Here is a 20933-nt window from a genome sequence, read left to right on the forward strand (position 1 = left end):
TGTGGTGATGCATCAGAGCAAACGCTCATTGACTTGTGGAGCTTCTCGTAATTGGGCCACTTTTGAAGCATTTTGTGAAAATAGCATCATCACAATAGCAGTTAGTGGGGGACATGAGCTGATGTATACAAATAGTTTGGAGGATACGAAGGCCTGGGCTCTACAGTTACCAGGAAAAAAGTCAAAAGGCAAAGAACATCAATAAAAAAGGAGCTAGGAGGAAAAAAAATCAGGTAATTAAACTTGTACAGTAGCAGACAGAAAAACTGATTTCCTGTTTAAACAAATTCAAGTCATCAGAGTGAAGACCACCTCCAGACAAGCAGAGAGAGCGTGATTAAAAACACTTCAGGAGGGTTTTGGACTGCAGTCCGATGCTCTTCTCATAATTCTGATTAGACCTGTCCATGGGCAGACGCAGCAGGCAATTAGGATTCACAGAGAGGAATTAAAAGTACACAGCAGGAGCCGTCTGCAGAGACGTGTGCCTGATAGATGAAAGTAGAGATAGAGCCAGAAAACAGAGAAGGAAGATGAAGGGGGGAAAAGAGAGAGGAGGGGGGTAATAATTCCACGGTTGTATTGACCAGAGGGAGAATGTGGAAAAATACTTCCTTGAATCTATATACCGGTACTCAGAAACCTTCTAAGAGATGGACACAATTTCATGCATCTCTGAGCAGGCCGGAGTCCATATCTGAATGCATAATTACCATCACCTATAGAGCATGAGCAGAGCACGCCTGTATCACTCATTTGTGCGCAGAATCAATAGATGAAGCGGCAATGACGAAATCTCAAATTGGCATTCTAATCTTTCCACAGCAGACCATTATTTGAAGCCCCACTCCGATCATCTATTTTCAAAGCGTTCCCAGTGGTCTTTTAGTGATGATTATGCTGATTTTAGCCAAAATCTGAAAATCTGTGTTGTTTTATCTGTCAAAATGAAGGAATCAACAGAATAGAGTTTTATTTACAAGACAACAGATAGAGCAGCACCAAAAGGAAGCAGAGCGCTTCCCTCATTAGAGGGGAAAAAAACAGGGTTTCCAGTTTATTAAAAAAACAAACATATCGTACCAGTCTGCAACCCATTTTAAGATCCATAGCTAATTCTACTGATCATGTAACATTGCCGAGAAAAAACGTCACATCCTGAGCATTCTTTATATAATAAAAGTTGCTGCTGTGTCTTCCTCAACTAGTTAAAAAAAGTGGTGAACTTCAGGGAGTTTTGTTTTCTTTCAAGCCTTATGGTTATGTAAATATTATGCAAATGAATTCAATGGTTATGTAAGAAGCTTTTTCTCCAGGAAAACTGATTTGGTATTGACTGAAACCAAACTCTCATACTTGAACCAAATGCCTTTGTCTGTAATATTTATAGTCTTTTTCTGTTTTTATATTTCGTTGTAATGAATTTTAAAGACACAAATACTTCAAAATGTTTTTTAGGTCACAAGTTTTATTCAAAAACAGAAAAGAAAACTTTAAATTATGGTTTATTTTGGTTGGTAATTTCAATTGTTAACCTTTTTTTAACCATTTTTAAAAGCTTTTTTTCCACAATGTTTGGTGAAAGATAAGGTAAAATATGATTTTAAGATGCATTTATTGTCAGGTGTTTAGAAGGAAAAGTATATATTTAATTATCTCAAATGTAAAACGTGAAGGTGGTAAGGGTCTCTTTTACTCCTTTTTTATTGGGCATTTTGACATATATTTTCAGGTCAAAGAACACGTCAATCTGGCTCAAAACAGTATTGCTTGTTTTAAAGATTTTATGAGAATTTGAACCTTCACTCAAGTTTCTCTTAGGTCAGCAACATATAATCATCCGTTATGTGGAAAGCAGACAAAATGCACAATTTTAATAATAGTTACAGTCAGTTGTGTTCATTTCAAAGAACTCCATAGTCTTGGCGCAGCACCGTGTCTGAATATGCATGCTTCTGAGAGCCTGAGTCATGCCAGATCTCCAGCTGCATTATCAATGAGTAACATGCACACAGATATGTGCTAACTCTGACAGCTGAGCAGGACTCTCGGCAGCCGTTGGTTGTACCTGTTTTTGAAACAGATATGGCATCATGGAGTGAGTGATGCATACTTAAAATCCGAACAGGATATCAACCTTTCCCTTTATTTAGCCTCTGTCGCAAATGTGTGCAAATATTAGATGACAGAGTGGTACATGCAAACCAGTTGGAAAGGAAAACTAACAAGAGTTGTGTCGTTGGTTTGGATTTTTGTATGCTTTTTACAAAAAAAAGTACAATTGCTTATAAAATTAATTGTAGAAAACACCACCTTACACTCATATAAAGTGATAAAATGACTTCTAAAAGATGCCCCAAAACACTAACTACCTTTTTTAATTGAGATTTTGTGCCCCTAAAAGTGCTGACCCTGTCGATAAGACATCAAAGCATTGACCCCTGGCTCACCACTCACACACAAATCTTTGTATTTGACATAATGGTGCCATGGATGATGTCTTTGGACAACTGGTGAGTTCACTGGAGAAAGTGGGAGGGACTCCGAGGACATGTGACTAAGGTTGTGACCTCTCAGACATTTAAAGGAAGTTGTTTGAAGTTGATTAGACCATGAAAACCCATAGTGACATCAGCTTAACAGAAAAATGAGTGGTCCACTTGGTTTTTGGTAAAATATACAATTTTATTTTTAAGAAACTATGGGTCAGAGTTCTTATGGGTTAGGGAACTCTGCAGAATACTTTAGTATGTTCAGGGTGAATAAATGGGACATAGTTTTGTTTTTTATGGTTCAAAAAGCATCGTACAGCAGCAAACACAACAGGTTTTTTGACAGATGTCTCGGACTTTTGAAACCAGAATTCTTTTATATCTTGAAAACAATTAAGTGTATAAACTATTTCAATGAAACCTCTACTTGTTAAAAAAAGTCATTTTTCTGTTTCATCAGACTCAATGAAGTGTAGGCCTCTTTGAGAACATCACCTTCACCCAATCATCCAGTCTGTTGTGCAAAACTGTGATTTCCCATTTTTCTTTTGGAACATCTGTCTTTCATAACTTGTGCTGAGAATTTTCTATTATACAGGGGCACAGCTTTTGGATTTTCTAACCCAAGACCTCAATGGCAGCTTCTTTTTTTTATGTTCCTCCTGTAAAACATTCCTGGTTTTTTATTGAACTTTCTCCAAATTTTGGTCGTGCTTTAAAAAATTGTTCTTATTATTATTTCCACTGATAAACAAATTTTTCAAAATTGTTTTAGAGATACTTTTATTATTTTACCTGAGACCTCTTGTTGGGTTTTTTTCTTTTACTGGTAATCTAGCCTGCTTACATTTCTGTGTAAACAACCCCCTAATCACATCAGTGATGACAGGGTTCTTTGAACGGTCTTATGCCTTTCCCCTCTCTTCATCCATCAAAATAATGACCCAATTTAAAGCAGCTAAGCTGATTGAAACCTACAATTCACCTTCACAGTGTGTTGACGTAACTCGGAGCGGTCGCGGTATCCACCCACCACAGAGGCAGCAGAGAAAAGAAAAATCAACAGAAAAGATAAAGAAAAAAAATTCACATTTTTCTGGTCTACAAAGCACAATTTTTGCCACTTAAGTTTCACAAAAAGCGCCTTCCTTGATCATCTCAGGACCAGTTCTTGGCTTCCCCTACATGCAGACAAAACTCTCATTGATGCACAAGGCTCTGATGATGTCACGGTCACCATGGAAACTATTCTCACGGTCCCTCCTCCCTCTTCACTTTCACCTTTCTTCTGCATCCTTTAATTTACGCCACTCCATCTGTCTGTCATTTGTGTACGTGCTCCTGCAAACACACAGGTTGTATTAAAATGATGTGACTAATGTTGCCAGGACAACTGCAGGGTTACACCGAGAAAAACAGAGGCTGTCTTTTTTTTCTTTTTTTTGGCAATAAAGATAGCACAATGTGTTAATATTTGGTTCTCTCATCCTCCTCATCATTCTGTGGACAAACAGCTCACAAAGGCACTCACACACTATTTTGAAAGCATTAAGGAGGCCTTTTTTAAGACAGAAATTAGTGTTTTTTAGAGAAAAGCTGGACAATAAAGACAGTGGGTGTTTCGGATGCAAGTGAATGCATATTTATGACAGAGTGGGGGATATTGTCCTCTGAGGTGGGATGGTGGGTGAGTAATACATGGAAATAATGACAGAAAGAGAGATGGGAAGGGACAGCTATAAATACGATACAAAACAATCTCATTTGTGTTGCTTTTCTTAGTATTTTAACATCAGGAAGTCATTTATAATCAACATGATTATTGCCCATATTTTCCTACCCTTTTTGGGAATTTGCAACAGTTTGTTACTGCCACAGATAGCAAAAAATGAAGAAAAATGTGAGCTGCAGTCCACAGGAGGCTCTACATCTGTGGTTGGTTGAATTATTTATTATCCTGAAAGTTTGCTTTGTTTCTTTGTGGGAATCATCCAGACAATTTTATTCTGAAACTTTCACTTTTCGAAAAACACAACTATCCACACAAAAGGAAATGTACATTCATGGATGTATAAATACTGGCAAAATAGACGCTAATGCCAATAGAATTTTATCACTCAAGAGATTTTTCACAAACTCCATGGGATTTTGTCAAAAAAAAATAAGATTTCCTGTTTCTTTTTAACAGCAGCACAGATAGAGAGTAAAAACCAAAGCATATTCTGTCACTTTATGAGATCTTTTCATCATGTTGTTTTTTTATAATAGTTATTTGCATCTGCAGAAGAGGCAAAATTGTAGAATTAATATATGAAAGATTTTATTTTAAAGAAATCCCTGAGAACTTACCAAATGTCACGTTTGTTCATACTTAAATCAGCTAGGCAAACCAGATGTTCAAACTAAAAGTAAACTTGATCAGAAAATTAAGATTGCCTAATGCTGACATTTACACTTGAGGAAATTATGACCTTTCAGGTTTGTTGTAAGACAATTTTCAGTTCAATTCAATTTTATTTGTGTAGCCCAAATTCACAACAGTCGTCTTAATGGGCTTCGTACTGGTAATTGTAAAGTGAACATGCAATCAAAAGGATCATAGATGCATACAATTCAATAGGATAAATACTAAACTTTAAATTAACAGACTAAGCTAAACTGGGCATCCCTGCCCTTAGATCCTCCTTCGTGGTTTGGAAAAACTCCTAAAAAAACAGAATCCGCAAAAAACGAAGAAAGCTCAGGGTGCCCACATGAAGGAGGAATTCTCCCAAAGGACGGACAGGTGATGTACCAGAACGTATAGAGAAGAATTAACTTATCCAAATCTACAACTACATGCTTAAATAGTCCAATTGATGAGCTTCATCCAGATGAAGTTGGGGGACGGCTGGGGGCGCGAGACGAACCGGAGGCAGGATCCACAGCCAGGTGTAGGAGGAGTAGTAGAGGCAAGCCAGAGACAAGGTACACGGTCAGATACAGAAGCACAGACAAGCCAGAGGTGAGTACCACAGGAGGGGAGTGAGAAAGAGGGACAGTACATGAATCCATGACACCATCCATCTATTTTCCAAGAGAGTGCTTGCCACTGTGCCACCATGCAGCCCCACTTTAATGTTGTTTTATCTTTCGGTACATTCCGTCGGGTCGCCACGGCAAATCAGCTTTCACTGATTCATACAGATAAAAATTCTACGACAGATGCCTTTCCTGATACTGAATTTTATCCAGGCTGGGGATCGGCACAGGGAGACCCAGATCAGATCTGTGTGTGAATGTGTGTGTGGACATGGGTAAATGGGACTGTGCCTGTAAAGTGCTTTGGATCTTCTTAGAAGGTAGTAAAGAATATTTAAGTATACGCCATTTTCTGAAAGTCTTGAAAAAGGTAAAAAAATATTTTTTTTGAAAAATATATATTTCAACCAATCATTCATTTAGGTGTCATGGTGCCTCTGTCAGTTCTCCTCCCCTCTCTGCTTGGCTCCTGATGCATCCCAGCTGTGTCCACTCACCTCATCACCCACCTGGCCTACTTAAGGAGATCCTGATCCAGCATTCATCGCCAGTTAATTGCCCCTGATGGTGCATAACTTGGTCTCTCGTCAAGAGTTTTGCCAAAGTTTTAATGTTCACGTCTAACTATTGTGTTGCCTCACCTTCAGGACATTCTGACCACGAGTGGACACCTGAGTCATCGGATTACCAGAGCCACAGAACCTCTCGGAACACCAAGAGCCTCCAGCCACGTCTCGAGCCATCTCTGACCTCCAGCCACGCCACGAGCCAACTCCGAACACCATCCTCGCCTCAAGCCACAACCGTCAAGCTGCATTCAGAAACTTCGCCCACTGCTCTCCAGCCTCCAGCCTCTTCAAGATTTCCAAGCCACCTCAAATTACATTAAACCTGACTTACCAACTTACTTACCTTGTGTTTTCCTTCCGGGTTCCAACACCTGGGTCGGCCTCGCCTAGCTTGCCATGACATTAGGTTTATTGTGTGCGCAGAGTGTGAATAATTTAGCTTTTTCCACATAGCCCAGTAATCAACTAGCAGCAACTGTAACAATCAATTGTAAAAGGCCATTGTGCACTAAATGGGCTCCACCAACATCAGGTCATTGGGGTGATTCATGGCTGTGGAGGTACCTGTGCATGCCATTTTTACCTTTGCTAATCCTTCTCAGACCGGCTGGCAAGAATGACTTCTGCTGACATAAAACTTATGCAAGATTAAATGTTTATTTATAGCACGCACTAAAAGAGGAAACGCCCACTATCTTCACAATTCTTGTGTGAAGTCCACCGCAATAAATATGCATGTGTAACACAGGTTGTTAGACAAGTACGGTACTACCATCAGCAACAGGTATTAAAATCTATTGTAAAATACTAAAAGTTTCTACCAAATGAGATTTGGAAGGTAAGTATTTCTTTATATCATGTTTTCTTTTTCCTTTTGTTCTTTGGCAGCTTTTGTTTTTTGTGTGTTTGTATTAATTAAAGAGCAGGTCATTGTGACAGCAGAGCGGCCTTTCGGAGGTCAGGTCTCAGTGGCCGAGCTCAAATCCTGCTCATGTGTTATGCAACAGGCATGTACACTGAAAACGCTGCCCTAGTTAGTAGTCCTGGGCCACAGCCATCTGTGTTTGCACAGCAGGAACAATATGGGCCCTGGCACAGCGATTACATAAGTTAACTATACCAAGTACGGTAAAGCAAAAAGCTCAAAAGGAAGTAAAACTCACAAAAGTGTGTTATGTCCATTCAAAAAGATCAAAATTTGTGTCCGTTTCACAAATCTAACTCTTGCAAATCTGCTTTATTTCGTTCATGTTTGCGGCCAAACGTGTGCTCAGCTGCAGTTTTAAAGGCAGTTTGTCACACTCCGTGTACAAAGTCTTTCCACATGGCAAAGCTGACATCAGAACTCTGTTTGTGCAAGCATTTATGACACACATCTAATAAAAAGGAGCTTGCAAGCCTTATCTAGGAGCACAGAATTGCAAAACTGTTATAGCAGATAGAAAAGACTGTTATACGGGTTTTCACATTCAAAAGAATCAGTCAAAATTATCCCCGCAGGTATAAATCTCCCTCAAATGGGAAGGCAGATTGTTGTCAAAGAAAAGCAACAATGGCTTCCTGCTGGGATTTTTGAATAACACTCAACGTTGCGCAAACATGAACAGAAAAAAACCCTCCAAGGACACAGAAGCAGTAAATGTAGAAGACAAAAACTTGTCTCCCATGAAGATGAATTTACTCTTGAAAGCATTGAAAAAATTGTGGTCAGACATAAATCATAAGTTTCTCCGTCATGTTTGTATTGAGCAACAGGACCCACCAACACATATAGCGCTGAAAACCATTCATTTCCCAGACCAATATTGACAGTACGCATGCCCTGCAGAGCTCAGCCATGCATGCTTCAGTTCAGACCCTTAACCAGCCTCTAATCAGACTGTCAAATGCCAGACCGAATGCCAGGACTCCCCAAATGCTCCTCCTCTTACCACATTGGTCAATGAACCCCTTGTTCTCAGCCAGAGCCCATGTTTTATGGAAGCTGCACCTCAAATGTCAATGTTTGAGCAAAAATTCTAGTCAAACGGCTGAATTCAATGATAGTTGTAAAAGTTGGGACCAAATGAAGGGATGTTGATTTGGTGGATGGCTTCTTGTCAATAATTAGCATGTGTACAAAAGCTGTACACAGCGTAAGCAGCAGCCAGGAGGGACGGGAGGAGAGGGCATGCAAGTGGAAAAATCATTATCTGAGCTCTGGGGGCTGTTTCAGGCCAGCTAAGAAAACTGAAAAGTCGACGCATGAGAGGAAGCAGGACACTGACAGGGTCACTTGCTGAATTTTGTTTTTCAGCCAGACATTTTCTTTGGTAGTTATAGATTATTCAATAAGCAGTTGAAACTCCAGATGCAACCATGATGTAAAGTAAATAAGTTTCTATGAGGGGCCGTATAAGACATTATTTATTCTGAACCATTCACATTCATACATTCTTGCTCTCACAGTCATATATACTCTCTTTCGCATACATATATTCTCTTACGCATCCATATATTCTCTCTCTCACATTCATACATTCTTGCTCTCACAGTCATATATACTCTCTTTCGCATACATATATTCTCACTTGCACATTCATATATTCTCTCTCTCGCATGCATATATATTACTTTACACATACATACATTCTCACTCTCATTGTCACTCTTAAAAAAGAATGTATGTATGTGAAAGACAAGTATATATGAACGTGTGAGGAAGAGTTTATATGTGTGTGTGAGAGAGGAGTATGCATGAAACGGAAGTGACTTTGGATGAAAAGGAAGGCACTTTGAATGAAAAGGAAGGCACTTTGAATGAAACGGAAGGCAGATGATTTCTCGTGCTCTGATTGGACGAGAGGCCGCCACCTCCCATTTTGAACACACTCTAAACCCTATCACTTGTACTGACTCATAACTATTAAGGTTACACAACTTAAATGTCATTTTGTAGTTGATTCAACTATAATGTATTAAGCTCTATCAAGATTTTTTCAAATTTAACTTAACAGTGCTAAATATTTTAAAGCTTATTTGTATCTAGCACTCAAAAATTTTAAGATCCCTGAAGTAGCGTCATGACGTCATCACGTACTGGTGGGAGGGTCTTTCGTTTTCTCTACGTTAGCTCAGGTGGCCATGTTGGATTTGCCGAATGCGAGTATGCGACGTTTGAAATTGAAAGTCGAGCATTTTATTTTTCTGCAAAGCGTTGCGATTTCGTCCCGCTTCAAGACGCCCCAACCTCGGGTTTTTTTTTTTCATCCGCCTCATCGCTGATGGTGCCGTCTTGTCTTCAGCCCTGATTTAATTTGGTAAGTATCGTTCATGGTTTATTTTGAATGAATGCTTTAAGAATGCTCTTATACTACCGTAAATGTGGTTTACTGTTGTTTAAACATATGTGTGTTACGATTGTTTTAGAGCTTAATGTGGCAATGCATACATGATTAGTTTGTCATAGCAGACGTATGGCGAGCCAAACCCAAAATGCATTTCTGCCCGTAAGTTACGACAGTGATGAGGTTTTTTTTTTTTTCAGAGGTAGAAATGATCTGTTATGCTGCAATCACACTAAACATGATCCGCGTGTGAAATTCGCGTTGGAGGCCTCTGTCTGTGGCTAAAGTTTGCTGCTGGACATTTGTCCAAAAATGTCACTCAAAGCCTCTAACGGTTGTGTGGGAGGAGCTACCGCCAACAGTTTTAAGCCTGGTTGCTACATGGAAGCATTGGGTTTTGAATGCAGCTTTAAGCTTTTATAAATCACTGATCTCCGTTATAAAAAAGGTTTTTGTAAAAATAAATTAATCAACGTGCTCGTGTTGTGTTCAGGTACCGAACTACAGAGTGTTCAGTGTTTCACCTCCAGGTAGACGCCAAGGCCAGCCAGGTAACTTGTCTCAGTTATTTGTCTAGAGCTATTTTAAAAAAACAAAAAATGCAATAGGTTGTGTAGTGCAATAAATGTTTTTTGATCAGAATATAATTGAAACATTTTTTAACATTGAAAAATCTCTTTTGGACTTTTTCAGATACTGAACTTCAGAAACTGAACTTCAGAAAGTTCACCAGAAAGTCACCATTTCACCAGAAAAGAGGTGTCAGTGGGTGAGTTTTATACTTATTTAATATATTCATCCTGAACTATTACCATTATTAGATTTATACGGCAGCATGGAAACATTTATGCACATTTTAACTAGCCAAAGGTCTAAATAGAGCTGAAATTATTTACATTTGAACTAAACATATTTAGATTGCAGGCTGAAGGTGGCACAATGGAATGGAGGTGCAAGTTGTGTTCTGTTACTTTGGCACTATGCAGTACTACATATAATACTGCAGTACTACATAGCAAATATTCCAAAGTGTTTCCACTGCCATGTATGTGGAAACACTTTGGAATATTGTCATGTCTTTATGACAGTATATTACAATAATAAAATGATGTTGCATTAGCACCATTCCATCATTTGAAACCATGAAAACTCATCTGACAAGATCTGAAATGGATTTATGTAGAGTAGATGCAGTCAGAGGAAATTGTGCAGTTTTTACATGTTTGTGTAACTTAAAGCTGCCCTTTTCTGAGACTAAGTCCACCAAAACAGACAGGAACTGGCCAGCTTGGTTAGGATTTATGACCTCCAGGTGAATTTCTAATGTGCATAATTCAAAAACGGATAACAAATCATTTGTAAACAGCTGTAAGAAGCCAAGGTGTAACTTGCCTTAAAAATGACTTTGGGTCTTTGACCTGAAGTGGATCATGCCATGAACACTGTATGTCCTCTTACTAGAAATAGACATCTAGAAAAGGTATCATTTTATTATTTCTTAAAGTTCCTTAAATAAATATTGGAAGTGTTTGCTCTGCATTTGCTTCAAAGGTAATGGATATTTCTTTTTATTCTTTTAGGACCAGCGTGACGTGAACATGAGACGGGCACTTGTCCTCCTTGCACTTCCTGTTTATCTGCATGAAGATGCCTCCAACTTCTTCAAGACCTGTACAGTAAGTGCAAACGACTCCCTGTCAATGGTTTTCACTAATCCTTTAATATTGATTGAGATTTTATTGAGTGACATAATAAATAGGGCAATTGTTTGTAGTTTGTAAACTGAGTGATATTTTTAAATGGTTTTAAAAATGAGATGGAAGATGAGACGAACATCAGGGACTCCTGATTGGAAGGAGTGGGAACATTTTCGTTTACCTTTTTCTGCTCCTGATCCATCATTATTTGAATAAAGAAAAATGAAGCTTTAGTCTTAAATTATTTTATAAATGTCCTCCTTCAGAAAAATGCTAAAGAACTTTTTAAAAACACAATTTTAATTGGAGTTGGTCCTTAAAACATCATAGCCAGTTGATTAAAAGCTAACAGAATGTTAGCATGAAAAGATTCCCATTGACAGATGGCAGGAATGTCAGTTTTGGACATTAGTGTGATGAATATCTTTGAGGGTCTGAACTCATCTGTGTTTTTTGTTTTGTATTTTCCAGAATACCAGACCTCACAGACACTTCTGTGGGTATCTTCTCAGTTGTCGTGGTGATGCTCCTGATACTGCCGTCAGTGGTCCCACACATCTGGCTGACTAATCTCTTCTAACTCTTCGGGGACATCTATGCTCTGGACCTACAGCACCCCAAAAAACTTGAACTTGCCTTCATATTTATTCAGAATGCTGTCTTGAGCCTTGAGGACAGCAAACCACTGAAAGGACATTTATTGACGCTGAAGAATGTTTCGTTGAGTGAGTCTTCCAGAATGGACTATTTGTTGGTTTAAGTGTTATGTAACTAATGTGTTTTGTTGTGATCATATGCTTTTTCTGCCGTACAATACAAAACCAACTCTTTTTGTCAATATGTTGTGTGGCACTCTTATAATGCAGTTTTATTGCACTTATTGTTTCTTCATCCTCTTGATATTTGTGCTTTTTTTTAAAGAGCAATTAAAAAAAGTGTATTATGCAATCACTATTGTGTGGCCTTCACGTTTGTTGGTTTTTATCAATGTTAGCCTTTAAAATGTAGTGGGGCAGTATCAATATCTCTGTTTAGAATACATTTTAAGCTGAAGAATTTTAAATATTTTCAATGCTACACATTTAATGAGTTAAAGAATTTATAAAGCATTTGAGTGAATTTTACATATTTTATGAGTTGAGTAATATAAAAATATAGTTAGTTAAAGCGTTTTTTAGTTGGAAAATATTAAAAACTTTAAGTAAATAATCTCTCTTTTATAAGTTGAGGAATCTTAATATTTTTTATATGAAATAATACAAATGTAAGCCAACTGACAATATGAATTTTAATAAATGTTAACTTAAAAGTTTTAATAATATAACTTAACTGTTGCGTAATCTGTTACACAATAATTTTTAAGTTCAGTCAACTCGCTAGGGATTACAGTGCAGACGCTAACATGAACCAGCAAGAAATCCCAAATTAACAGACTTGTGGTGTGGAAAGGTATGTTTTTCAGCTAGCAGGAATAATCAAAGTATCCGTTCTCTGTTTCAAAATGAGATTGCCACAAAACCGTATGTTATCTCATACTGGAACAGCTTTGGATGTAGAATTCAGTGGGAAAAGGTTTGGACCCTGCCACAAAAGTATTTCATCACCAATAAAATCAGAGAAATTTCTTTCAAAATTCTTCACAAATTTTATCCAGTGAAACATTTCTTTACTAAGTTTAAAAAAGATCTGGACATAAACTGTTCATTCTGTCATTCCTCACCAGAAACTGTGCCTCATCTTTTTTGGTTTTGCTCTTTCACTCAACTATTTTGGAAAGATGTGATACATTTTACAAGAACTCATCTATGTGAAGATTATAGATTATTTTACGAGCATATTATTTTTGGATATTTTACATAAGAGACTTAATGCAGAAAAAATACATGTAGTTAATTTACTTATGATTATGGCTAATACTTTATACACAAGTGTAAATATGCCAACAAAAAAAACGTGTTTTATGTTTTTCAGAAAGAAATGGTTTTGTATGTGAACAGTATTAAATCTTCCACTAACAAAAAAGCTGTCAGAACAGTTGAAACATGGTCTCTCCTGAAACTTTAACAGATTCCTTTGCCTTATTATTTTTGTTTTCTTTTTGCATAACCTGTTTTACATGGTTATCATTATGTTTTTTTTGTTCATTCTCATGGCGAACGTGAAGATTGTATTTTGCACACAGTGGAGTTTTGTGTTTGGTATTTTGTATGTGCAAGATATTGTTAATAAAGTTTATTTTTAAAAAAAAACGAACCGGCAAGAAGTAGCCACGGGGGTCCTGCAGCCATCGGAACCTTAACAAATATTTCATCTCCACCTCACCGTTGCCTTTTTTAAGAAATGACAGCTGGTTTTCCCACATTTATATGTAGTTATGGATCGAAAACAAGAGGAATTTGTTTTAATGTAAATGCGTGTTCCAGCGTCTACAGGAAGTGTCGCCCATAATTCACGCAAAGGCTCATGGGGGCTAGGAATAAGGTGGATACGGATTTTCTGTTTCGGTGGCACTTCTATTACCATTATTGGTATTTGAGACATTCCTTTGTGTCTCTAAAGATGCAGACAGATTTGTGACCACTTGAGGTGAAGATAAAATATTTCTTAAGGTTCCGATGGCCTTCTTATTGGTTCGTGTTAGCGTCTGTTCAAAATGGGAGGTGGCGGCCTCTCGTCCAATCAGAGCACGAGAAATCATCTGCCTTCCGTTTCATTCAAAGTGCCTTCCTTTTCATTCAAAGTGCCTTCCTTTTCATCCAAAGTCACTTCCGTTTCATGCATACTCCTCTCTCACACACACATATAAACTCTTCCTCACACGTTCATATATACTTGTCTTTCACATACATACATTCTTTTTTAAGAGTGACAATGAGAGTGAGAATGTATGTATGTGTAAAGTAATATATATGCATGCGAGAGAGAGAATATATGGATGTGCAAGTGAGAATATATGTATGCGAAAGAGAGTATATATGACTGTGAGAGCAAGAATGTATGAATGTGAGAGAGAGAATATATGGATGCGTAAGAGAATATATGTATGCGAAAGAGAGTATATATGACTGTGAGAGCAAGAATGTATGAATGTGAATGGTTCAGAATAAATAATGTCTTATACGGCCCCTCATAAGTTTCCAACCTCTTTTACCTTGGAAGTCTGTCTAGGACAACAACAACAACAGGGAAAGAAAAAAAAAGAAAAATCCAGCTTGTGAGGGGAGAAATTGCTTCAGTATCTGTGATGCTGATGATGCCAGATACCTCTGTGCCGCCGGGAATAACGCTGTTTCTATTCCTGCATATCTACCTCACGAGCACAACTGCAACATCCTGCCATCATCCTGTGCGTTTGCATATTCTGCCGTCTGATTTATGCGCTGACCCACAAACAACAACAAAACCTGCCTTAAGATGCGTAATTCACCAAATTCTTTGAACCCAGATTTAGCACATATACTGATCCTTCACCACCAAGAGATTAAGCATCTCATTTCTCAATGAAAAAAAGGATCACTGGGGTCCTCTGGCACTGAAAGGGAGAAGCTGGAAGATGATGTGCATCTAATGACACGGCCTCTTCAAGGACAATGGAGGACCAAGGGATGTGGCTGACTTCCAAGTTGCCCACACGTAGAAAAAGAGCAGATGCAATCAATACAAAATGAAGCTTGGGGCTAAAAATACGCTGAGACGAACAGCTGCAAAGAGAAGTGTGAGCTGTGGAAATTAGAGGAGGGATAACAATAAAGGTAGCATTTAATGAGCGAATGCTCCAATCTCACATTTCTGGTAACCCAGGCTCAGTTTACACCCTGACATTATGGTGCAATGCAACAGCTTTTTTGCTACACTAAATTGGACCATTAAACCTGATGTTGGGAATTTGAAATCAGTAAATTATACTAGAGAATACTGGGATGTTAGAATTCTGTATTTATCAATAAAAACAAGAAAGCAAAGAAAAATAGCGTGAATGCATCCTTCTATGCAAAAATTATCAATTTGTTTGGACAAATGTAGAGAACTCAACTTATCTTACTAACATGATCATTTGTACATAGATTAGTAAATGTTGATTGTTTAATTTAACAGGATTTGTTCATTTTAAATCTAAAACGTGTTCATGAGGTCATTTTGATGTTTTGGATTTGTTTACAAAATGTGCACTTTTTTTTTGTTCAGTTGAATGGAAAATGTTTAGAGACTTGGCTTTTTTAGTGTTAAGTTTATTGTAAAGAACAGGAAGACTTTTCAGAAAAGAGAACAAAGGGGTTTGATTCCCTTCAAATTAGTAATAAATAAATAATTACTGTAGGGGTGATGACATTTTTCAAAATGAAAGCCTTCCATAAAAACAAAAAAAGCCTACGTCTAATGTTAAAAATGATCAGGGAGCTAGAATAAAGAAAATTCTCTCTGACTTAAGTTTAACCTGAGAAACATGCAGAAAAACCCACTTTTGTACAAATTAAGGCAAATCCTTAGGGATTTTTTGCCTTTAAGGAATGGCGACAGTCACATCCCAGTTGTTTCTACTTGATCTTTCTCCCCCAAGTCATAAATGTATTAACAAAAATTAAAAATGCTGCTACTAATCTCAACGGATTCGATTTTGTCAGGGCAGCATGCTGAAAATGCACAGCAGCACTTCTGGGGTCACGAATCAGGTCCTTTATGACATGTTCTCTTGAGATTATATTAACAACCAACAAGGCAAAATTCTTTTTTTTTTCCTTTCACAGTCCATTTCTGCAAGTTTGTACTAAACTTCACAAAGTCAGCCTGTTTTCCATGCCCACTGTTATTCCAGCTCTTTAATTCCTTTGTCCCTGCAGTGAATTGTTTTCAGCCCCCTCCGGTCATCCAATGCTGCAGCCTCGAGTCAAGGGAACTGAGTGTTCCTATCTCTCCTTTTATTATGATGCTTCCAGATTACATAGATTATTTACTGAATATGGTTGCAGGGAGATGCGAGGCATTAAGAGTCCAAAGTCTTATCATTAATCTGATTATTCTGTCCCAAAAATTCAAATTTTGTCATATAAATTTAACAATAACTGGTTCCATGCATATTGCCTACTTTCTATTTCCCTTTATCACAAAAAGAAAACAAATTCAAACAGCTGACCCACATAAAAGTACGATAATACAGTTTATAAAATCACACAATTGAGGTTCATGAAAGCAAAAATCCAATCTATTATGAAAGCTCAAACAGCATTCAAGTTCTGAATCATTAAAGATCATTGCCAAAGACATATCGTACCCTGGTGAAGGACGCACTTTTATACTGGCGAACACCTTACTGAGTGCAAGTTGTTGACCTTGTTACTGCAACACCATAACAGTATTTTTCCAGCAGACTTGCACGCTCATTGCCTAAACAGAGAACAAGGATCTGGGGCGGCTGTGGCCTGGGAGGTGAAACAGCCAATCAGATATTTGGTGGCGTCCTTGGGCAAGACACTTAACCCCATGTTGGCCACTGATGCACTCAGTGGTGTGTGGGTGTAACCATCAGAAGACCTTGCAGACTAGTGACCAATGTCACAAGCACACTGTGAGAAAGTAAACAGTTTTGGAGCAACGAGGTTTAAGACAAAATAGAACTTTTTATTCCTTTAAATAATTTTACTTGTTAACAAAATGCAGCATCATTTCCTAGTGAGCTTAAGGTGAAAACTGACCAAAACATTTAGGCAAAAACAACACAAACTGATGAACTGAACATGCAGGTCAAACAACATTTTCAAAACTACAGCTGAATGCAGAAGAGAAGCGGAGCGTCATGACAAAAAAAGACTCAACAAAATAGCACAGACATAGCGTTTGGCAAGTATTTGTGTGAGCTCTGATTACACTAACACCACAGTGTCCTGAGAGGAAGAATGTTTGCAGCCCAAATAAGCTGCTCTGCTGGCACAGAATGAAGAGTTCACAGTCCCGTTCCTCCTGGAGGTTATTTCATTTATTGCCTCTGCTCAGGCAGATCCCTCCTTACATCACAGTCACCCTGTCTGCAAGGACACAATAACCATTAAATAACCCATTATAGGAGGATACTGCAGTGGCAGCAGGTACAGTCCTATGCAATAGTATTAGCATTTTCAACAAGATGCAGCACTAAACTCAGTATTATATCATTTTTTTTAGCATGTGCAATGTGATCTATTTCACATTTGCAAGGATTTGAAACCTTGTTTACAGACATTTCAAATATTTGACCAGGTTTTAAGTTGTTTTAACCTATTTTTGGTCTTTCTCAGCTTTTCTCGCAATCAGCTCAGTCGAGAATTTTTGTCTCAGTAGGAGCTAAGACCTAGAAATAAGAAAATTATTATTAAAATGAGTCAAATTCATTTTGTTCCACGCTCTTAAAAATAAAAAGTTCATTTTAATTTTAATTTTGAAGTTGTTATTTTAAAGTTCAATAAAAATTAGATTAACATTTATTGTCATTATTTTCTAAGCAAAAATTTAGATTTGTGTTTCTAGTTATAGATTTTATGAGGATTCGAGAAGTTGGGCCAACTTGTACTTGTAAGATCATATTCTCATTTGGTTGCCATTTTGTTGTAAAATCAGTAGTTTCCAATCACCAATCAAAATAAACTACAGACAGGTGCATAAAAACTCAAAAAACTACAAAACACTTGCTTAGAACTAGCAAAAAAAGATGTATCATTAGACTGTATTACATTCAGTTTAAGGTTACTCTATCTAACACTTAGCTTTTTTGGCTTATTTTTCACATTCCAAATGCTTGAGTGGAACTTCTTGTTTCTATATTTTGATATCTTGTAAAGTAAAAACTATTTGCTGCATGTGAAGATACGTTTAGGAGCTTAAGAGCTTTGCGATAAGTGTATTTGGTCACATCCTCATGTAAAAACTATCTATTACAATTAATCCACAAGAGGAAATTAAATGTTGAAGCAACTCATTTTCCAGTGTTCTCCAGAGAATCATTGCAGGTTTCACAGCTGTAGGAAGGAAGGACCTGGAAGGACCATAACAGTAATAAATGAATGAATCCATTAAAGTAAACAATAGTCCTTCAGAAGGGTCAGCAATTCAGAGGTGGCAGTAGTGTCTGTCAGTTACCGCTCAGGATGGATCTCTGTTGGATGTAATAACACAGTGGCTCACAAATCCTTTGGTGTCTGAATGGCAAAGAAAAGTTTGTGTGGCAATAAAAAATAAAAAATAAAAAGGATGAGCAGGTTACAGGAAAAACAGCTGAGTCACTTTTGTTCTCAAGAAATTCTTACATAAAATCAATAAAGCAGGGTAGTGGAGGCATCAAATGGTAGACTGCAGCTGGAGAGCTCCTCCTGACTCGGGTGAAGTATGATGGTTTCAGATCTGAGCTGTGTTATTTTTTCAAGCAGTCATTACAAAGCATTTTTTGTTTCAGTGGGGCATTTTTCTGAACAGCAAAACAAAATAAAGTCAGGCTTTCATTGCAGTTTTTTTTAAACGTTATGTCAAATTATCATTTGAAATAACTTAAAACTAAAGTTACTCTATTTTAAAATTAAGCCTGAAGAAAAAATATACATAATTTTGTTTGGTAGTTTGACATTTTCTCTTTCCCTACTGTCTGTCCATACGTCCTTTACCGATGCAGTTAACCTCTCATGTCCTTAATAGTGACTAAACAAATGAAAGGTAGGCAAACTAAATGCACCAGGTGGTACAAGCAGCAGTGGATATACTTAACAGAGAGAGACACACATGCATCATGTTTCACTGCCCAAAATAAGCACAACAAGCAGCTGTGCTATGGATGGATGATGAATATTTCATTGCAATGCAAAATACCAGTATTAGGCATACAGGATATCTTCTACTTGATAGATAAAATTGAAAATATGTAGGATATTTTTTAAGTCAAGCACTAATTATACTAGAAAAATTATGGATTATGGCATGCTGTCCAAAGGTGGACACAGGATGTGTGATGTCATGCATTGGGGTTTTTGTAGACTCGTTAGAAGGCTATATGTGAAGATCTTGAGTTGGCTGACATTGACATCACTAAAATTCTCAGAATGGCCCTACTACAGTTTTTTAGACACACAACGGTAGTAAGGCTGTTTTAGAGGCAATGGTTCAGTGGTCACCTGTTAATTTTAAAGTTACATCTCAGTTTGTGTGTTTTGTTTAATTTTAACGTTAAAAAAAAGTTCAGCTTCCAGGGATCTCAAATATGTATACAGAACATGTTGTGTTTTTTGTTCATTGTTGTAAAGATGGGCCGTTTTACATTAGATTGAATGGATGCTGCCTTGTTTGCCCACAGCGAAGCATTTCCTCTTGGCCAGAGTGCCTTTGACCCAAAAGGACATTTTGTTTAGTTGCTCTGATTTCTCTTGAGCTGCTACTTTGGCATGAAACAATTTGGTAGCTTGCAGAGGTCTTCCCCAGTAGAGATACCTTTTCTCTAAAATGATACGACAGTGCTTAAAGTCAAAAGCTTAAAGGACAGATGGGCTAGAACAAAGGATTACAATTCCCTATCCCTGAAGGAATACATAGTGAGGGACTATCTATTATCCTGGATTTTAATGCAATCCCAAAACATGGTCACTACTTTTTTTTAAGAGCAAACATGACATCACCCATTTGTCAAAGTAAAAACCTCAGTAATATGAACATTTTACAAACACTATTTATGATCCACTGTTTTCTGATAATGAAAACCATAAAAAATAAATTCAAATAAATGCTTTTTCCAATGACAATTCAGTAAAATGCAATGCTTTGTGGTCTATATTTATCAATCTAGTGAGCATCGATAGAAAATGGTTTTTCACAGAGTCTTCTGGGTAATTTCCAGGGCACTGGATTTTAAAATCACACAGCTCTACAAAATGGTGAACGCCCAATATAGTTTACTAAACAGTGAGGAAATTTGGACACACCATAAAAAAAATTAAAAACCTGACAAGAAAGGGCTCAATAGCAAGGCTGAATGTAAACAGACTGCAAACAAGGTGGTGACTTAGGCAAACCGTGACGTGTTTCAGAGCTGACAGAAGGAGTAAACACCACCACAAACTGTACAGACATGTGTGTTAACTGTTAAAGGCCAGAATGGGTTATGGAGTACTTTGAGTGCCGCCAGGAATCAGAAGCAATCAATCCCCTGTCATGTTGGAGCCACATTATCAATGGATTCCACCAGGGCTGGAGTCTCTGTATCATAATGGTAACGAGCTACCCTCACCTGCTAAACTCACCTGACTCCATTCCTTTAGTTTTGAAACCAGCCTTAAGGAAGAAGAGCCACACATCTAGAAAGTTCTAAAAAATACTATTTTCATTTTGCAAAATTTGAATAAGTTAAAAATAAGGAACTATAAATCTTTGATTTTCTGTCGTAATCTTCATTTCACAGCCAGAATGTGTTGCTGTCACAGTGACTTCCTTCATAAATGACTGAACGGAGAAGTGTTGGACAACTCAGAGGGCTGTGTTGACCTTTCCACTGTTATTTCTTAAACACATTCTGTGTGAGTGCGTGCTTCACTGAGGTGAGGAAGACTACATTTTGAACCGGCACTGTTTTTCAACAGCTACTTTTTACTACTCAAAATTTAAAAATCAACTTTGACCATAGTGGTCTTTTAAGTATAATTATGGCATTTTCAGGCTAAATTTTAAAAATGGTTTAATTTCTAGTTTCTGCAGTGACAGTGGATCATCAGTAATTCGCCCCTGAGCTGTGGGTGGAACCACTGACACAGAGTAAGCCTGCCCCCATTCCCCAGTATCCCCTTGTTTACATGCTCTCCAGCTTTTTCTTTTTTTTTGTATTTT

The 20933-nt window shown here is 37.6% G+C and overlaps 2 long non-coding RNA genes across 2 annotated transcripts; both read left to right on the plus strand.

Annotated features, from left to right (window-relative positions):
- The first annotated feature begins 2418 nt into the window (after window positions 1-2418).
- Window positions 2419-6418, plus strand: LOC110015421 (uncharacterized). The gene is made up of 2 exons (XR_002290613.2): window positions 2419-6080; window positions 6161-6418. It is a non-coding gene; the product is annotated as an uncharacterized LOC110015421 (long non-coding RNA).
- Window positions 6419-8463: 2045 nt separating this feature from the next.
- LOC144994296 (uncharacterized) lies at window positions 8464-12053 on the plus strand. The gene is made up of 5 exons (XR_013657751.1): window positions 8464-9381; window positions 9902-9959; window positions 10102-10177; window positions 10989-11084; window positions 11577-12053. It is a non-coding gene; the product is annotated as an uncharacterized LOC144994296 (long non-coding RNA).
- The last annotated feature ends 8880 nt before the right edge of the window (window positions 12054-20933 follow it).

This window comes from Oryzias latipes, chromosome 8 (assembly GCF_053564925.1).
Source record: "Oryzias latipes strain Hd-rR chromosome 8, Olatipes_Hd-rR_3.1".
Taxonomy (NCBI): Eukaryota; Metazoa; Chordata; class Actinopteri; order Beloniformes; family Adrianichthyidae; genus Oryzias; species Oryzias latipes.